Genomic DNA, 5,458 nt, shown 5'->3' with positions numbered 1-5,458 from the left:
GAGAACGAAGATGTGGAAAACAAACGGTAAAAGTTCAAAGGCATCGTGCAATATGACCTAGACAAATATCTTCCCAGTGAGGTCTTAAGGGATTGGAAAGACTCACCACGGTATAATAGCCGTGTTGAAAAACAGCTACGTAAAAAAGAGATCGTCACCTCAAATTCAAAAGAAGTATAAACCTAGCTGACAAACAGAAGCTGAACGAAGGGAAATGAGCATAAGAACAGCCACGACAGAAGAGTTCAATGACTTTGAAAACAAAACTTTGTCATCCTGCCTGAGTACGAACCCTAAGAGGTTTTCGTCGTATGTAAAATCAGTAAATGGATCAACATTATCTATTCATTCACTCAGTCACCGTACTGTCACCGAAAGGGAAGATAACAGACAGAAGGCCGAAATACTGACTTCGGTCTTCCGAAGTTGTTTCCTTTCCATCGTATGACAAACGTCGAAATGGCAGATATTGAGATAACCGATCGCGGAACTGAAAAGCAGGTACAGTCACTTAGTAGTGGAAAGGCGTCAGGATCAGATGATATAAGATACTACAAACATTATGCAAAAGAACTTGCTTCCCTTCTAGCAGTAATTTATCGCTGATTGCTTGAGCAATGAAGGGTTACTAGGGACTGGAAGAAAGGGCAGGTCATTCCCGTTTATAAGGAGGCCCGTAGGACAGATGGATACAATTATAGATCTATATCGTTGACATCAATCTGTTGCAGAATTATGGAACATGCTTTATGCTCAAGAATTATTACGTTCTCGGAGAAGGAACATGTCCTCTGTAAAAATCAGTAAGGATTCCGCAAACAGAGATCCTACGAAACGGCATTTGACACCGCCCCGCACTGTCGTTTGTGAAAAAAAAACGACCTTATCGAATATAGGTGCAGATCTGTGACTAGATTCAAGACTTCCTTATAGACAGAAATCAACACGTCGCTCTTAAGGGAACAAGATCGACAGATTTAAAGATACTTTTAATTTCCTATGTACCCCAAGGAAGTGTGACAGGACAGTTACTGTTTACAGTACATATAAATGATCCTGTACAAAGCGTAGGATGCTTTCTAAGGATGTTCGCAGATGATCCGATTGTCTATAAGAAAGTATCAACGCCAGAAGATAGTACAGACTTTCAGAATTACCTGTAGAGAGTTAACGAATGGTGTGGGCTCTGACAATTGACCACGTACGTAAAGAAATGTAACATATTGCGCATACTTAGGAAAAGAAATCCGCTATTGTATAGCTACACTATTGACGACAAACTGCTGGAAACAGTATCTGTAAAAAAATATCTAGGAGTGACTATCCGGAGCGACCTTAAGTGGAATGAACATATAAAATAAATAGTGAGAAAAGTAGATGCCAGACTCAGATTCATAGGAAGAATCTTAAGGAAATGTAACTCATTCACGAAGGACGTGGCTTTTAAGGCGCTTGTTCGACCCATTCTTGAATATTGTTCATCTAACTGGGATCCCTGCCAGATAGGACTGATAGAAGAGATAGAAAAGCTCCAACGAAGAGAGGCACGTTTGTCACGGGATCGTTTAATCGGCACGATGAGAGTTACAGAGATGGTCAACAAACTCCAGTGGCAGGCATTACAAGAGAGGCGTTGTGCATGACAGAGAAAATTAATATTTAAATTTCGAGAGAGCATTTTCTTGGAAGAGTCCGACCACATATTACTTCCCACTACATACAACTCGGGTAATAACAATGAGGAGAAACTTTGAGAAATTAGAGCCAATGCGTGGACTTACCAGCAATCATTCTTCCGACGCGCTATTCGCGAGTGGGACAGGGTTGGAGGGATCAGTTAGTGGTTTATTGAGAGCAATAAGGGGACCACGATAATATCCGAGCAACCCCTACACATTACTAGCCATCTAAGACTAGAAATGGATTTACGAAGTGGTTCTAGAAGAACTGAAACATTGCTCCATAACACTCCTTGGAGGTAAAATCCAGTATGATGTTAGACTCAGTCATTTAAATTGTAACGTGGGCGTAAAAACAGAAGACGTAAGTGACTAACAAGGACGCTGATATTATTTGCAGGGTGATCCGTCGAGTTATAGAGCTTAATGTGTAATCTTTACATTATGACGTTATGCAATACCAGACTGGAGGGAAGATCATGACAAAATCTATTTAATACTCATGAGTAAGCCTTAGGGACAAATCGGGACCCTCGTGATGTGATAGGGCAGATCGCAGTGGATGTTGCGTGTCGTTTCCTTCCTCAAACCTGTACTAAAGAAGAAACTTCGTATCTGTATCATGTGCTACATTACAATATGAAAGAACAGTGAATACCTGCTGGAAAACCAAACTAATGGCACACTCAGAGACAACATATAAAGTAATACCGTTGTGTAAGAAACCAGATTAGTGTCAGTAACTTCGACACCAGCCTAGAGGCTGCTCTAGCGCCCTTACGTGGGCAAACCCCACCCAAGAGTGTCATATGGGTTGCCTAACGCCCGAGCCCTGAGAACAGCCACTAGGCTGATTTGGTGTCGAAATTTCTGAAGGTACGTACCTAACGTGCTCAACTAAGGTGTTGCCGAACTGGGGCTGTTAGAGGGAACCTTTGTCGTTTTATTCACGCACATGTTAATGTTGCACTCCCGCGTGATCCCGCCATAGGAGCGCGGAAAACAGGTGGGTTCAAAAAGCATAAATACCCTATACTACTTAAGATTATGTTCAGATTTCGTCGAATGGTTTTGAACGGTCGCTTAAGGTTCCAGTCTCTACATGAGAACAAAAACTGCGTTCTCTCTGCACTCACGTTCAGTAAGGATGCAGCTCCACAGTATCTTTAGAGAACGGTTGAAACGGCTGAGGATTTCAGCGACGTGAAAAGTTGTTAAGAACGTCTTCCTGCTGCTCATATCACTGCGAATTCTTTTCCGACTGCGAGATGTGTCAACACCCCAGGGTAAGGAGTGCTTTCATTGGCGTAGTTTGTACCACTCCCTCATGCAGTTTCGTGTCGATTATGAGCGTCGGTTTGTCTTAGATGTTTTCCTCGACCGTCCATGAGGAAACAGCGTGATCTCAACGCTGTGTGTCACAGTTCTTATCTCCATCACAGAGAGGGCAAAAAAAAGGGGGGGAGGGGTGAAACGTGCGTAAGAGAGTCTGTGACGATCTTCTCATCGTTCACGGTGGTCATGAGCAGGAATTTTGGTGAAATCTGATGCCAGTATGTAACCATTAACCCACCTTGTATCTCACATGAACTTCCGAGCTGTGGACTTTATTCGCAGGTGTCTACACGCTGCTATTTGAATCGTCGCCGAACACGAGGATAAGCGGGAGGCAATTACGTGATTTCGGAAAAGTGATCCTTTAATTCTGAAGTGCAATGAATACACAGACAGAATGGGTAAGGATCAAAGGAGTCGTTAAGTTTAAGTATTTTGGAGGACTGATACAGTGAAACTGTTGAGGTAGTACCATAAGTAAAGAAAGATCGAAGAAAATAGAATTATCATACAAGCTCACACAAAACTGATGTAATAAAAAACCAGTGTGGTTCCAGGCGAAAATTTAGCACTAAGAAACAGCAACGAAACTGGTAACACTATATGAGTCTGAATGCCTAACTCTGAACAAAAAATATGAACAAGAAGAAGTGGGAAAGAAAGTAAGAAAAACAGAATAATTTTAGAACCGCAAACGAACAAAGGTAACAACTGTATGAAGAGGAGAAATGAAGATCTATACACAAACATAGAAACAATAACAGACGCAATAAGGAAGGGGAGATTACAATTTTACCGTCATATAAAGAAGAAATGACAATAGGCTAACGAAAATTTTTTTAATTTCATTCCCAAATTAAAAAACCCTAGCAGATGGTCGGAAAAGACAAGAAGGGATTTGAGAAAACTGAACGTCACAGAAGGCACGATAAAAGCACAGGAAAATTTCAGGTTACAGCAACAAATTGTAGGAGGGTGATTTCAAATGAATAGAGGCAGGCCATGAGCCAACGGTTGAAGAAGTTCTGGGAAGGTAAGAAGGAAATGTCTTAGGGTCTATGCAATCAACGTAGAAGAGCCGAAGAAACTGGTGCACCTGCCTAATATCGTGTAGGGCACCCGCGGCAAACAGAAGTGCAACAGTACGATATGGCATGGACTCGACTAACGTCTGATGTAGTGTAGGACGGAACTGACAACATATATCGGTAAGAGTGCGAGGGGGTGGAAACCTCTTCTGAACAACACGTTGCAAGGCGCCCCAGGTATCTCAATAATGTTTATGTATGGGGAGTTTGCTCACCAGCGGAAGTGTTTAAAGTCAAAAGAGTGTTCCTGAAGCTACTCTGCAGCAGTTATGAACGCGTGGGCTATCGAATTGTCCTGCTGGAATTGCTCAAGTCCGTCGGAATGCACATGTGACATGAATGGTTCAAATGGCTCTGAGCACTATGGGACTTAACATCTGTGGTCATCAGTCCCCTAGAACTTAGAACTACTTAAACCTAACTAACCTAAGGACATCACACACATCCATGCCCGAGGCAGGATTCGAACCTGCGACCGTAGCATGTGACATGAATGGATACAGGTGATGTGACAGGATGCTTACGTACGTCAGAGTCGTATTTAGACGTACCAGGAGTCCCATGTCATCCCAACTGCATACGCCCCACACCATTACAGAGTCTCCACCAGCTTTAACAGCCCCTTGCTGACATGCAGGGCCCATATATTCATGAGGTTGTCTCCATACCCGTACGCGTCCATCCGTCCGATTCAATTTGAAACAAGACTCGTCCAATCAGGCAACATGTCCCCAGTCATCAATATCCCAATGTCAGCGTTGACGGACCCAGGAGGGATATAAAGCTTTGTATCGTGCAGTCATCAAGGATACACGAGTGGGTCTTCGGATCCGAAAGTTCATACCGATGATGTTTCATTGAATGGTTCGCACGCTGACTCCTGTTGATGGTCCAGCACTGAAATCTGCAACAATTTGCGGAAGGATACTTTTCTGTCATTCTGAACGATTCTCTTTAGTCGTCGTTGATCCTGTTCTTGCAGGGTTTTTTTCCGGCCACAGCGATGCGGGAGATTTGATGTTTTGCCGGATTCCTGATATTCATGGTCCGCTCGTGAAATGGTCCGAACTTCATAGCTACCTCGGAGAGGCTGTGTCCCATCGCTCGTGCCCCGACTGTAACACCACGTTCAAACTCACTTAAATTTTGATAACCTGCCATTGTAGCAGCAGTAGCAGATCTAACAAATGCGCCAGACACTTGTCTTATATAGGTGTTGCCGACCGCAACGCCATATTGTGCCTGTTTGCGTATCTCTGTATTTCAATACACATAGCTAGACCAATTTCTTTCAGTGTATAACTGGCCATGTTCTCTAATAAAAAAGTGTGTATGTGTTTTTAATAGAACGAGTTA

Source organism: Schistocerca cancellata, chromosome 3 (assembly GCF_023864275.1).
Source record: "Schistocerca cancellata isolate TAMUIC-IGC-003103 chromosome 3, iqSchCanc2.1, whole genome shotgun sequence".
Classification (NCBI taxonomy): Eukaryota; Metazoa; Arthropoda; class Insecta; order Orthoptera; family Acrididae; genus Schistocerca; species Schistocerca cancellata.
This window is presented reverse-complemented; position numbering follows the sequence as displayed.